At 37.8% G+C, this 16,188-nt stretch overlaps 1 protein-coding gene across 8 annotated transcripts in view; it reads right to left on the reverse strand.

Annotated features, from left to right (window-relative positions):
- DGKB (diacylglycerol kinase beta) overlaps positions 1-16,188 on the reverse strand; it is a 1,145,939-nt gene that overhangs the window by 1,060,393 nt on the left and 69,358 nt on the right. For 2 of the 8 annotated variants that reach the window (XR_008717630.1, XM_055589891.1), the window contains one exon: positions 4,470-4,613. The exons of the other annotated variants lie outside the window; for them this stretch is intronic. The gene's annotated coding sequence lies outside the window, so the exon portion shown is untranslated. The remainder of the gene's footprint in view (positions 1-4,469; positions 4,614-16,188) is intronic. 8 annotated transcript variants of the gene reach the window in all.

Consider the following 16,188-nt stretch of genomic DNA (forward strand, 5'->3'; position numbering starts at 1 on the left):
CAAGGGAAAAATAGTAAAACTTATAGATGTATATTAAGTATTAGATCATATTGAAAATAATTTTACAGTTCTTTGAAAGCATTTGGGTGCTGAGTTAGTGTTAAGTATATAGAAAAAAGCAAATGAAGTGAGTGAGGTAACTCCAAGATAAAGAAAAACTCACACAAGGAATGAAGTGTTAGTGTCTTTAGTATAGAAATGAAGTGTGAAAGTTCTGACAATGACTCAACTGAGAGCAATATTTGCAAAACTATAAAAATGTAAACACTGAAATCTGACTTAACCAGGAAGTTGGATATTAGTATTTTAGGAGAATGGCTATAGAAGTAGAGTCCCAAAGGGAAGAACTCTACGAGGTAAATCCTCTTCTATAATGTAAGTCCATAAGTAAAGCTTAACAATGAAAAATAGACATGGTTCTGTACACTACATTAGTTAGAAATGTGGAGACAGTTTTTGAAAAGGAAGATGGAGGGCAAAGGGAAGTGATAATGGGTGATGGAAAAAAAGGGGGGCATTGTTATCACTAGCTGGGTACTACTATTAGAGATTTAGAAACAGAACAGAATTTGTCAATTATGATTCAGTAAAGCTGGAGAAAAGTAATATAAAATGAAATAAATAAAACCCAAACAAAGTATTGCTTAAGAATGCAAGTTCTATATTTAAAAGGCCTATGTACAAACTGAACTTGGCCAAATACTAACTGCAACTTTGAGTGACTAAATCTGTCTCAATTTTTTTCCTTTTTAATATACGTATAATAAAAGTAACTACACAAGAGACATAATAGACAGTATATGAGCTAATACAGGTAAGACTTTTATTTTAAAAACAGATTTTATTTTTCTAAAATAGCAATTATGATTTTAAAGTAATAGGTATAAATGAGAAAACAGTATCTTTACAGTAGATCTACAAAAGAATAATCTGTATTAGTAATATCTAAGACCTATACAGTGTTAGCAAACTGAAAGAGAGAAAAATTTTGAAAAATCCTGAATATGAAATCAGCCTATTTAAAATTGCTGTTAATTCTAATAATAAAGCTATGTTTTCTGGTTGTTGAATCAGACTATTTTATTTGAAGACATCTATACACAACATTTATGAAAAAAGTGAATAGAATAATTTTCATAAAATTTTATAGACATTTAGAAGACTACTGGCCCTTAGAAATTTTTTCCTAGGAAGAAAATCTTAAACATAAAAGAAAAAGGTTCTATGAACATTAACAATTTAGGTAATTTTAGAAATGTTTCTAAGAACCTAGTTTTTTTTCAATTTGGTCTCTTATAGATTTCATAATTTATTATGTTATGATATTTACCATTGCATATTCACAACTCTTTTATAGATGTCAGATATCATTCCCTTTATACCAATAAAATTTGTAAATTAACCAATAACTATAATTCCTGGTTATTAACAAATATTACTATCCTTTTGATGAGATGGGGAGAACTGCTTTAAAAATGTATATACATAATCTAAAAGCTTGGTCTAGAGATAAACACTTAAAACTGTATGAAATAGTCCTGAACTCAAAGGAAAGTAAAATAGTTCAAAGATTTTTCCTTTCTCTAAATAGAATAATTATTTTGAATAGAGACTGACCTCATAGCAACCACTAACTTTCACTAAAAACTGAAGAATTTAACCACCCAGTGTGTGACATCAACAAGATTTCTAGTCTCAAAGTAGTTTGCCTAAATATACCCAGAAATACCACACCTGCACTTAAGAAAATGTCCTAGCATCATGGGAAAAAAGTCAAAGATCATGCGATCTCCTCTGCTGGTTCAATCCTGCACTCATTACTATTATATGCACATCCAGTTAATAATGATCCCCTCCCTGGCTTAACTGCAAAAGCATCCCCTTTTTCCAAGATACATTTTAGGATTTTCTAGAAAAAATGATGTAAAATTCCACACTTTCTCCTGAGTAGCTAATCTTTTAAAAGGGACAGTATCGACCCACTTATATGGCATTGTAAAAGCATTTCCAAAACTTTTTCTTTCAAAATGGTTTCAGAGAACAAAAACAGTTGCATACTAGGGATAACTGAATAGCTCCCTACCAGAGACAAGAGAGTCTGAGAAGGCAATGGCAACCCACTCCAGTACTCTTGCCTGAAAAATCCCATGGAAGGAGGAGCCTGGTAGGCTGCACTCCATGGGGTCGCTAGGAGTCGGACACGATTGAGCGACTTCCCTTTCACTTTTCACTTTCCTGCATTGGAGAAGGAAATGGCAACCCACTCCAGTGTTCTTGCCTGGAGAATCCCAGGGACGGGCGAGCCTGGTGGGCTGCCGTCTGGGGTCGCACAGAGTCGGACATGACTAAATCGACTTAGCAGCAGCAGCAGCAGAGACAAGAGAGTAACTGGACATAAAACAAGCTTCTTAGATAAAACTTAGCAGAAATGTATATACAGTTAATTGCTGGGGTGGACAAAATATGGTGGGACAATCTTGACTGGCCAGACACAAAATGGGGCAGCAGACATCTCACAGGTGGTGGAGATAGCATATCAGAATGATTGCCAGCCAATGGCTCAGTGGGTAAATATTCGCCTGCAATGTAAGAGACACAGGAGACGCGGATTTGATCCCTATGTCCAGAAGATCCCCTGGGGAAGGAAATGGCAATTCAGTCCAGTGTTCTTGTCTGGAGATTCTCATGGACAGAGAAGCCAGGCTATAGTCCAAACTGTCGCAAAGAGTCAGACACGACTGAGCAATTAAGCACACACCAGACCAGCCTGGAGCCCTGCTGAATGGATTTGAATTCCAGCTCTGCCACTTACTAGCCAGGTACTGAACAAGTGATCTCTCCACTGTGTGCCTTAGTTTAATCATCTGTATAATAGACACAACCCTAACACAAACTTCTTAGGACTGCAGCGAAGAATAAATTGACTCCTGCCTCTATTTAGATCACAGCAAACATCATCTTCCAACAAAACAAGAGAAGGATCTACACATTGATATCACCAGATGGTCAACACTGAAATCAGATTCTTTGCAGCCAAAGGTGGAGAAGCTCTATACAGTCAGCAAAAATAAGACCAGGAGCTGGCTGTGGCTCAGATCATGAACTCCTTAATGCCAAATTCAGACTTAAATTGAAGAAAGTAGGGAAAACCAGCAAACCACTCAGGTATGACCTAAATCAAATCCCTTATGATTATACAGTGGAAGTGAGAAATAGATTTAAGGGACTAGATCTGATAGATAGAGTGCCTGAGGAACTATGGACGGAGGTTCGTGACATTATATAGGAGACAGGGATCAAGACCATCCCCATGGAAAAGAAATGCAAAAAAGCACAATGGCTGTCTGAGGAGGCCTTATAAATAGCTGTGAAAAGAAAGAAAGCAAAAAGCAAAGGAGAAAAGGAAAGATATACCCATTTGAATGCAGATTTCCAAAGAATAGCAAGGAGAGATAAGAAAGCCTTCCTCAGTGACCAGTGCAAAGAAATAGAGGAAAACAACAGAATGGGAAAGAATAGAGATCTCTTCAAGAAAATTAGAGATATCAAGGGAACATTTCATGCAAAGATGGGTTCAATAAAAGACAGAAATGGTATGGACCTAACAGAAGCAGAAGATATTAAGAAGAGGTGGCAAGAATACACAGAAAAACTATACAAAAAAGATCTTCATGACCCAGATAATCACGATGGTGTGATCACTCACTTAGAGCCAGACATCCTGGAATGTGAAGTCAAGTGGCCTGAGGAAGCATCACTAAGAACAAAGCTAGTGGAGGTGATGGAATTCCAGTTGAGCTATTTCAAATCCTAAAAGAAGATGCTGTGAAAGTGCTTCACTCAATATGCCAGCAAATTTGGAAAACTCAGCAGTGGCCACAGGACTGGAAAAGGTCACTTTTCATTCCAATCCCAAAGAAAAGCAATGCCAAAAAATGCTCAAACTACCACACAATTGCACTCATCTCACACACTAGTAAAGTAATGCTCAAAATTCTCCAAGCCAGGTTTCAGCAATACCTGAACTATGAACTTCCAGATGTTCAAGCTGGTTTTAGAAAAGGCAGAGGAACCAGAGATCAAATTGCCAACATCTGCTGGATCATCAAAAAACAAGAGAGTTCCAGAAAAACATCTGTTTCTGCTTTATTGACTATGCCAAAGTCTTTGACTGTGTGGATCACAATAAACTGTGGAAAATTCTGAAAGAGATGGGAAGACTAGACCACCTGACCTGCCTCTTGAGAAACCTGTATGCAGGTCAGGAAGCAACAGTTAGACCTGGACATGGAACAACAGACTGGTCAAGGCTATATATTGTCACCCTACTTATTTAACTTATATGCAGAGTACATCATGAGAAACGCTGGGCTGGATGAAGCACAAGCTGGAATCAAGACTGCCGGGAGAAATATCAATAACCTCAGATATGCAGATGACACCACTGTCAACTACAAATTGGCACTTACCAAGAGCACTGCCAGTGACTGAACAACAAATGCATTTGACATCTGCCTCTACGGAATCTGAACCTCATGCTGCTATGGCTGTTGACCTTCAACAGTTCCTGAGGGAGTTCACGGTGGAGTGAGGCACACTGTGCTCCAGGGAATCTGGTGGGACAGGATTTATATAGTTGGATGTTTTTAGAAACAGATTTTATGATCTCAATCCTTGCATCTCCTCATATCTAGAGAAGCACTAAATCCCTTCATGGTGACATCAGACCCTCATGACTAACAAAAAACCTTTTGTAAATTGAGTGCTTCATGGTATTGAACTCCCCCCTTCACCAAAACCTTATATATTGACTTCCCCCCACTGCCGCTTTGGAGCAGTCTCTCCGAGTTATCTGAGACACTGCCTCCCGGGCTGCAGTTCTCATTTTGCCCCAAATAAAACTTAACTTTCAACTCTCAGGTTGTACATCTTTTTTAGTTGACACCACCCTTATGGCAGAAAGGGAAGAAGAACTAAAGAGCCTCTTGATGAAAGTGAAAGAGGAGAGTGAAAAAGTTGGCTTAAAGCTCAACATTCAGAAAACGAAGATCCTGGCATCTGATCCCATCACTTCATTGGAAATAGATGGGGAAACAGTGGAAACAGTGTCAGACTTTATTTTTGGGGGCTCCAAAATCAGTGCAGATGGTGACTGCAGCCATGAAATTAAAAGATGCTTACTCCTTGGAAGAAAAGTTATGACCAACCTAGACAGCATATTCAAAAGTAGAGACTTTAAAGTAATGCCAACAAAGGTCCGTCTAGTCAAGGCTATGGTTTTTCCAGTGGTCATGTACTGGTGTGAGAGTTGGACTACAAAGAAAGCTGAGCGCAGAAAAACTGATGCTTTTGAACTGTGGTGTTGGAGAAGACTCTTGCGAGTCCCTTGGACTGCAAGGAGATCCAACCAGTCCATTCTGAAGGAGATCAGCTCTGGGATTTCTTTGGAAGGAATGATGCTAAAGCTGAAACTCCAATACTTTGGCCACCTGATGCAAAGAACAGACTCACTGGAAAGGACCCTGATGCTGGGAAAGAATGAAGGTGGGAGTAGAAGGGGACGACAGAGGATGAGATGGCTGGATGGCATCACTGACTCGATGGACATGAGTTTGAGTAAACTCTGGGAGTTGGTGATGGACAGGGAGGCCTGGCATGCTGCAGTCCACAGGGTCACAAAGAGTCGGACACAACTAGTGACTGAATTGACTCGCTGACTGTATTTAGAGTAAGAGTAGCTGGTAGAAAAAACATCCACATGGTCGACCAAAGGTATAATTTTCTTGTTCCTCAATTTGCTCCCGGTCTGTATCCGATTATTTCTTTTACCCTAGATTTGCTGCCCTGTGGCCTTTTTAGAGATTATTTCACATCTGTGTGAAACACCTCATATAAAAATTCAGGCAGAAAATTCATGTGAAAATTGACCTCCCTCAAACAAAGATTAACTGGTAAATGATTGCCAAGCACTTGGAACCCCTTAAGTGTTCCAAAAACGTTGCTTGTTAACTCTCCTCATCCTGAGAAGGGCCAGCTGATGACAATCCTAGGCTGAAGTATCTCATGTCATATAAATAGTGAATCCAAAGTTGTTGTCAAATTTCCAATTTGCAAGTGGCCAGAGGGCACACTAAGAAGACAGTCACAGAAGAGCATTGCATTCTGCACCTGGCACGAGATTAGTGGCTGCTTCAGGGAAATGTTATTTCCAGCATTTGGTTTTCAATTTGACTTATTTTTTCACATTTTTCACATCTGACTAGTTAAGGGAGCCCCACATAGCAATCTTCTTGTCATATAAGAAGATCATATGGTGAAAGACAATATTATCTGAGAAAAATCTGGACTGAGACTATGGAAAAAATTAATATTTTTTGTGTGTTTAATAAGTCTTGCAGATGACATCACATTGACAATTTTTATTGTCTTATAATCCTTTAGGAGAGATACTTAATGGTCCCAATGGTATCTTCAGCAGAAGTACACAGTGAAATCTGAAAGCAAGCTGTTTCATGGTATTGTGAATTGCACAGGAGAACCATCGAGAGATAAATATTCATAAGTCATTAACAAATTCCAGATCAGTTCATGATTATTCATCATAAGAGCACATGTACTCAATTTTATATGAATTATTCATTGGCTTTGTTTATGACCATCTTTAACTGATTAATGGTAAATCTTGATGAATATTCCTGAATTGTTCAAACCAAAGCACAGATCATAATGAATGAAGTCATGCACTGCTTTTCAGGAGTGTGAGATGAATAGCTGATACTGGGAAAAAAAATAAGAAATTGCAATGGTTTTGCAAATATGTCTGGTTTGGAAATCTTAGGGCTTAGCTTTTGATTAGTAACACATTGACAATCAACATCCTACTCTTTAAGCTATGAGTTTTGGCTTCAGACTCAGAAAAGGTGATGCAATATGGTGCCAGGAAACATGTCTCAAGCACTTTAGACTTTCTTTGGTCCACTTTTCTGAAACCAGGCCTCAGCTTTTCAATAGGTAGATCATCTGTTTAAGTAGCTTCTTCAAATACGACATCTAATTCTAATTTATCCAATAATATTATTTTTATTTGTGTTTTACTGTGGCATGAGTGCTAAGTTGCTTCAGTCATGTCTGACTTTGTGCAACCCTGTGGACTGCAGCCCTCTAGGCTCCTCTGTCTGTGGGATTCTCCAGGCAAGAATATTGATCTGGGTTGCCATACCCTCTTCCCCAGGGGATCTTCCCCACTCAGGAATAGAACCCAGTTTCCTGCATTGCAGGCAAGTTCTTTACCACCTGAGCCACCAGGGAAGTCCTTTACTCGTGTAGTAACTATAGAAATTACTATGAGTTCTACCCTCCTAACAGATCTTTAAGTGTATAATGCAGAACTGTTAATTCTAGACATGATAACATACAGCAGATCTCTAGAATGTATTCAGCATGCATTACTGAAACTACACACCCATTGGTGAGAAGCTCCCCATTTCCCCTTCTCTCCTAGCCCTGGCAACCACTATGCTGCTCCCTACTTGTATTAGTTTGACTATTCTGGATATCTCATATAAGTGAATTCATGCCATATATATCCTCCTGTGGCTGGCTTATTTCACTTAGTATAATGTTTTTACAATTCACCCATGTTTTTGCATATTGCACGATTTTCTTATTTTTTAAGGCTGAGTAATAGTCCATTGTATTTTTATACCACATATCCAAAGACGGATATTCAGGTTGGTTTCCATATCTGGCTACTGTGACTAGTATTGCAATATGGAAATGCTACTATCTCTTCGAGACCCTAATTTCAATTATTTAAATAAATACCCAGAAGTGGGATTGCTAAATCATGAGGCAGTTTTGTTTTTCATCTATTGAGGATCCCAATACTATTTCCCAAAGTGGCATCACCATTTTTGCATTTCATCCAAAAGTTTACAAGGGTTGCAATTTCTCCACATCCTGGACAATACTCATCTTTTCCTTTTAATATCCATCCTAACAGGTATGAAGTGATACCTCATTGTAGCTATAATTTGTATTTCCCTAATGGTTAATGATGTTTAATGCCTTTTCAAAAACCTATTGACCATCTGTATGGCTTCTTTGGAGAAATGTTTATTGATGTCCTCAGTTCATTTTTAATGCTATTGGTAGTTGTTTCAATATATTCAATGTTTCTTTTCTCTGAAGAGTTTTAGTTTGACTGAAAGACATAATATTGTTCAGTTCAGTTCAGCTCAGTCGCTCAGTTGTGTCCGACTTTGAGACCCCATGAATCGCAGCATGCCTGGCCTCCCTGCCCATCACCAACTCCTGGAGTTCACTCAGACTCACGTCCATCGAGTCAGTGATGCCATCCAGCCATCTCATCCTCTGTTATCCCCTTCTTGCCGGGAGCCGGCATATTGCATATTGAGTGCATATTGCATATTGAGTGCAGCACTTTCCACAGCATCATCTTTCAGGATCTGAAATAGCTCAACTGGAATTCTATCACTGCCGGGAGCCAGCGTGAGGAATTCCGCCCATGACAAAGGTCATGAGGAAGGAGGCTCGGCATACGCAAAGGCGGGATCGAGCCTCAGGAGTCCCCCTGGAAATTCTCGAGCATCTACCCCGAAAACCAGAGTCTGCCTACTTTCTGCTTTGTGCTTTCACCTACACCTCTGACTTTACAGGGGGCTGTCCCCCACTACCTCTCTCTGAAAAGAGAGTTAGCTTACAGCTCCAGTTAATAATTCCTGGGTGTGACAGTGTTTCAACCTACAAACTCCTTTGGAAATCCTATAGCCTGCCTGAATGGGTTTTTCCGGCCACATGTGATTGTTCAGAGCCTCCCAACTGTGAGAGGCAGGAGATGTTCTAAACTGCCTAAACACAGATTCCTTTGAGTAGTTAAAAGATTGATTAGAAATTGTATTGGTGAAGGGTTTTTCACTTGTTGGGCCAATGTTTGCTGCTAAGTCTCCATACTCCTTACCTACTGTGTCCTTGGCAGTGTATTGATTGATATAATGGGTGTATAGAAATGTAAAATGCAGCTTTGTCCAATGCTTTTTGGAAGGCTGGCGCCTGACTTTGGAATAATCACCTTTAGAGAAAGATAAGTTTCTTAAAATGTTAACAGGCCTCCTGGCCAGAAGATGATGTCTATCACCTGAACTTTTGCATATGATAAGTTTACAGGAAAAAAGCCTGGCTTGCTGCATGACTCTACCCCTTCCCCCATTATCCTCTATGCATAACTTAAGGTATAAAAACTACTTTGGAAAATAAAGTGCGGGCCTTGTTCACTGAAATTTGGTCTCCCCATGTCGTTCTTTCTTTCACCTTCTGGCTGAATTTTTCCTCTGAGGCGGGGAAGCTCGTCAAGCCTACTAATTTTGCCTGGGCTTCTAAGATCTGACCGGGGAGGCCTCAGTGTCTCCTCTCCTTCGGGAGAACAGGAGGACGCCTGCGGCCTTCGTAGGTGACGTTATACCCTGCTTTGGAATTTTATTCAGCCTCTTTTCTCCACTGAATTTCCTCACTGAGCTATCCTCATTCTATTACTCTTTAAATCTTTGATAAATATTTATAAATAAATAGGTCGCCGACGCTGTCCCCGCTTCGAATACCCTGGATCAGCCGGGGCTGGACCCCGGCACCTTCTCCTCTTGCCCCTAATCCCTCCCAGCATCAGAGTCTTTTCCAATGAGTCAACTCTTCACATGAGGTGGGCAAAGTACTGGAGTTTCAGCTTCAGCATCATTCCCTCCAAAGAAATCCCAGGGCTGATCTCCTTCAGAATGGACTGGTTGGATCTCCTTGCAGTCCAAGGGACTCGCAAGAGTCTTCTTCAACACCACAGTTCAAAAGCATCAATTCTTCAGCACTCAGCTTTCTTCACAGTCCAACTCTCACATCCATACATGACCACTGGAAAAACCATAGCCTTGACTAGATGGACCTTTGTTGGCAAAGTAATGTCTCTGCTTTTTTTTTTTTTCTTCCTTTTTTTAAATTTTATTTTTAAACTTTACAATATTGTATTAGTTTTGCCAAACATTGAAATGAATCCGCCACAGGTATACCCGTGCTCCCCATCCTGAACCCTCCTCCCTCCTCCCTCCCCATACCCTCCCTCTGGGTCGTCCCAGTGCACCAGCCCCAAGCATCCAGTATCGTGCATTGAACCTGGACTGGCAACTCATTTCATACATGATATTATACATGTTTCAATGCCATTCTCCCAAATCTTCCCACCCTCTCCCTCTCCCACAGAGTCCATAAGACTGTTCTATACATCAGTGTCTCTTTTGCTGTCTCGTACACAGGGTTATTGTTACCATCTTTCTAAATTCCATATATATGTGTTAGTATACTGTATTGGTGTTTTTCTTTCTGGCTTACTTCACTCTGTATAATAGGTTCCAGTTTCATCCACCTCATTAGAACTGATTCAAATGTATTCTTTTTAATGGCTGAGTAATACTCCACTGTGTATATGTACCACCGCTTTCTTATCCATTCATCTGCTGATGGGCATCTAGGTTGCTTCCATCTCCTGGCTATTATAAACAGTGCTGCGATGAACATTGGGGTACACGTGTCTCTTTCCTTTCTGGTTTCCTCAGTGTGTATGCCCAGCAGTGGGATTGCTGATCATAAGGCAGGTCTATTTCCAGTTTTTTAAGGAATCTCCACACTGTTCTCCATAGTGGCTGTACTAGTTTGCATTCTCACCAACAGTGTAAGAGGGTTCCCTTTTCTCCACATTCTCTCCAGCATTTATTGCTTGTAGACTTTTGGATCGCAGCCATTCTGACTGGCGTGAAATGGTACCTCATAGTGGTTTTGATTTGCATTTCTCTGATAATGAGTGATGTTGAGCATCTTTTCATGTATTTGTTAGCCATCTGTATGTCTTCTTTAGAGAAAAGGCAGCCTTCAGAATGGGAGAAAAGTATAGCAAATGAAGCAATTGACAAACAACTAATCTCAAAAATATACAAGCAACTCCTACAGCTCAACTAGACAAAAATAAATGACCCAGTCAAAAAATGGGCCAAAGAACTAAATAGACATGATTCTGCTTTTCAATATGCTATCTAGGTTGGTCATAACTTTCCTTCCAAGGAGTAAACGTCTTTTAATTTCATGGCTGCAGTCACCATCTGCAGTGATTTTGGAGCCCAAAAAAATAAAGTCTGACACTGTTTCCCCATCTATTTCCCATGAAGTGATGGGACCAGATGCCATGATCTTCATTTTCTGAATGGTGAGCTTTAAGCCAACTTTTTCACTCTCTTCTTTCACTTTTATTATGAGGCTTTTTAGTTCCTCTTCACATTCTGCCATAAGGGTTGTGTCATCTGCATATCTGAGGTTATTGATATTTCTCCCGGCAATCTTGATTCCAGCTTGTGCTTCTTCCAGCCCAGCATTTCTCATGATGGACTCTTCATATAAGTTAAATAAGCAGGGTGACAATATACAGCCTTGATGTACTCCTTTTCCTATTTGGAACCAGTCTGTTGTTCCATGTCCAGTTCTAACTCTTGCTTCCTGACCTGCATATAGGTTTCTCAAGAGGTAGGTCAGGTGGTCTGGTATTTCCATCTTTTTCAGAATTTCCCACAGTTTATTGTGATCCACACAGTCAAAGGCTTTGACATAGTCTATAAAGCAGAAATAGATGTTTTTCTGGAACTCTCTTGCTTTTTCCATGATCCAGCAGATGTTGGCAATTTTAAAGTCCATACTATCCAAAGTGATCTATAGATTCAAAGCAATCCCTATCAAAATCCCAATGGCATTTTTTATAGTAGAAAAAACAATCTAAACTACATTTGGAAACACAAAATATCCAAATAACCAAAAAATTTGGAGAAGGAAGAACAAAGTTGAAGGCATCACATTTACTTATTACAAGATGTACTGCAAAGATACAGTAATTAAATAAGTATGGTATTAACATAAGGAAAGGCATTCAATCAATGGAACAACATATAGAAAACCCAGAAATAAATCCATGTATCATATGGTCAATCGATCTTTGACAAGGGTGCTAAAAACGAACAATGAGGAAAGATTAGCTTCTTTAATAAATGGCGTTTAGAAAAATTGATATCCACATACTTAAAAGTGGATTGGGCCTTAATCTTACGTCATAAACAAAAATCAACTTAAAATTGATTAAAGACTTAATTCCCCAGACTCCAAAGCTTCTAGATGAGTACACAGACATAAAAGCTCATGACACTGGTCTGGCAATGTTTCACAGATAAAACATCAAGGCAAGAGCAACAAAATGAAAATAGACAAAAAGAGGGGTATACCAACAAAATTATTGAGCATCAAAAATAACCTTATTTTTTCATAAGAATTGAAGTTTCTAGATGAGAGATTATTTTAAAGCCAGTCAATGAAGCAGATTAAAAAATGGAAAAATTAAAAGAGAAAATAGTCTATGTTTTTTTCCTATGTTAAAATCTAGTAGAGTTCTTGTACATATTTATGTGTATTCATGAGTCAATTTTCATATATATTTTCTTATTTCAGTATTTTTAACCTGACCTTTGATATTTTACTACAATAACATTTTATGATGGAACTGGAAAATAACATTCTGGTATTAGTAATTCAAATGGCACTAAAATACTAAAGGCAGAGTTATTTTGTGGCATAGACTTTAGTCAGAGTTTACTACTAAGCTATTATTAGAAAAGTCCACTGAATCAGAGCAAGTCTGAGAATGAAGGCAGATCCTTCGGTAAGTCTGGATAAAGGAAAAAACTGGATTATAAAATGAAATAAGTAGAAAAACCAAGTGAAAACATGAAACAGGGAATCTAGGAGGAACATTTTATTGAAGTTAGATATTTATTATTCTTGATCTTTTATATTTTTAAAAGTAAGCACAAGGGATAAATCACAAGCCATAGAAAGAAATTTTCCTTTGCATAAATGGCTTACTTCTAAAGTTTCTGTGGATGCTCTGAACCAGATAAACTGCTTGATTGTTCCAAAAATATAAGTACATTCTTGTTAGACCAACCAAATTGCCACACCATATCTCTTGGTATTAATTTTATTAAGCTAGTGATTCCCAATCAGGTGTATATATTCCAATCATCTGTATGGCTTTTTGAACACATACACACTTTGAGTGAGAATTTTGAGGGCGAGGTGTATGTTTATGTTAACATGTTCCACAGATGATTATTACCCCTACAGTAGTTACCAATGTGTTCATATCACATGTGGTAGACTTGGTAGACTATTTCCATTACTGACATTATTCTGCTCCCCACCTAGTGTTCATGTTTTTTGACCTAAAACCAAAGAGAACTCTCCCACTATTACTACGGATTTGGGCATAAGACTTGCTTTGGTCAATGGAATATTGGAAAGTATTTTAAAAGCAGGGCCTTGAAAAGTACTTGGAAGCTTCCAATTGTGCCCTTGCATCTCTGTCCTCACTGAGAGAATATGCTCGACGTAGACATTTAAGGGCAAATGGTGAGAGCCAGTTGCACCAGTTTCCCATAGCTAACCTACATCAGTTTATAGCTGGTTGATTACTAGATCTGGGAATAAGTCCAGCCAGAATGAACAGAACTGACCAGCTAAGACCAGGTTAAATCAATGAACTACATGTTCACGGGCTAATAAATGCTTATTGTTTTAAGCCATTCAGTGTTCATATATTTCACAATTCAGCATCAGACTCTCAAAAGAAAGTTAGTATACCATTTTAAGCAATAAATTATTTTAGCTAGATTCCAATTTATATTTCCAATTTCAATTCTTTGGAAAAGTCCAAGGTAGAATGGGAGAATTATGGAAAATAGAATTAGATACTGAGCATATTTCACGAGAAATATTTTAACTTAGTGATTTTGGTCATATGACCCACCAAATATGATGACCACATGATATATGCAAATACTTTAATCCCTTATTATTCCATTATAAATGCCACATAATATCCATTGAGTCTATTAAAATCTATATCTAAAAATAAGCTAAATAAACATTAATGGAGTAATATGTAAAATTTAAGAATTATTTTATTCATTGATCTATTACTTTTTAAGAATAATGTTTTTGTTACTCTACTATATACAAATATATGTTAATTATGATACACATATACTATATATGTGCAAATATATAAGTACATGAAAGAAACAGCATAAGACAACAATAAAGATAAGAAAATTACTTATCTTACCTCTCAAAAGATAAACAATCTTAATATTAGAAAGCATATTCTCCATTGTATATCATGCTATTTGATCACAGTTGTTTTCCAAGTTTTTAGAAAATAATGTCATGAATCTGTTTGGCTATAATTATTACTTTCCATTTTTTCAATAGCACTTTAATGACTCATACATTTGTATGTATGTAAAGAAGATATACTGTGTATTAAGAGATGCATTATACAGAGATGGCACATTGCATATGGGGAGAAAATATATTATCATGTATGTATAATTATGTATATATCACAGAAAAAAGAAAGATTCAAATGTAGCCTAATATATTCCAGTTCAAGAATACAATGAGGAACAGAAATCAGCCTAAAAAAAGGAAAAAGTCTGAGAAGGGAAAGTCAGAGAAGTAAGAAGAAAATCAGAAAAGTGTGATGTCCTGTAAATTGCAGAAGCCAGCGTTCCAAAAAGAGGGTGCAGTCAACTGGATTGTCTGTTGCTATTAATGAAAGTCATTAACCCTCATGGAGCCACCATGGAAGAGGTACTCACTTCTCCACTCTGGGAAACATAATACAGAAGACATAAGAGAGGATAAGGAGACTGAAACACGAAATATAGTGGAACATACAGAAATCTATCAAAGATAACTTCCTCTGTCTCCAATAGATTATCCAATTAGCTCCAGTGTCTTGGCCTACATAAACTGGGGATGGCAAAGAATGGTAGTACTAAATGGTTAGCAGTCACATGTGGATTTAAAATGTGAGAATCCAGAAATCTGGGATAAATGGAGACAGCAGAAGGTGCAGACAATACCAAAAAAGAAAGAAAGGAAAAAAAAAAGGAATGAAGGAAGGAAAGGGGGAATCTTAAATGTAAATATCAAAAATGTTATTGTGTCTTTCAGTTTATAGACTTAAAGTGTGCATTATATAATGTGTTATGTTATAGTGATGGAAAGCAGGGGTGATCTTGGAGGTGATCTTGAAAATTTTCTTAGAAATTTTGGTTTTTGACCTGAATTAGAAATGGTACTTAAACTACCTCTATAGCTTTCTTGCACAGAAAAAGCTGACACAAAACTTTATTTGGTGAGCTAGTCATATTTTTTTTTTTACTTTATAGCCCCTACAAAAAGCAGAGTTCGAATTCTAGTAATCCAGAGTGTGCAGAGCATTTTGTGGAAATTATATGTGGCATCAGAAAAAAAGATGATGGAAGTGATAAAAGCCTGTATCACAAAGAGTAGAGAATTTGAGTACAGCTACTTAGAATGCACTCTTCTACAAGAATTATGAACCCATGCCTCAAACTTGGTTTCCTGAATTTTGGGTTTCAAATCATTCCAACTTGTCATTCAGTTCTATAACTTTTTTTTTTTAATCAGTAATGATATTTGAAATTATAGACTTTAGAGATCTCAGGTTTCATCATAACAATGTAAAAGAGAAGGAAAAGAGATGAAGGGTAAGAAAAAGGTATTTTTACAGCTAGCTAGGGCTGAGTGATATTTAAGATTTTATTTAAATGGCAGCTCCTATTATATATATATATATATATACAGTGCTCACCTGCACTGCTGCAGTAATGGTAAACTCTGGGAACAACATTAAGTACTGGTAGATGAAAAATTATTAAAGCATCAAGTTGAGATACATAATCTTTTAAGCCAAAGAGAAGGTCACTTCATCATCAGTGACAAGGGACAGAGAGACCACGTCCTGGGCAACATTTTCTGTCCAGTATCATATAAGCCATTTTTTTAATCTAATTTAATGCAGGTTTTAAAACAGGTTTTTGGTTGTTTTTTGTTTTTTTTTTTAATTTTGTTTTAGGACAGACTGCTGCCTCCATTACCTTTAGACTGATGTAACCAAAGTATTATGAGTCTGATCTACTGGTGGTATCAAGCTCTGACTGCCCAATTTCATTTTGGGATTGTCTCCTCAGGGCTACACATTTTAGACATCAACCACTATTGCAA

This window comes from Bubalus kerabau, chromosome 8 (genome assembly GCF_029407905.1).
Source record: "Bubalus kerabau isolate K-KA32 ecotype Philippines breed swamp buffalo chromosome 8, PCC_UOA_SB_1v2, whole genome shotgun sequence".
NCBI classification, from domain to species: domain Eukaryota; kingdom Metazoa; phylum Chordata; class Mammalia; order Artiodactyla; family Bovidae; genus Bubalus; species Bubalus kerabau.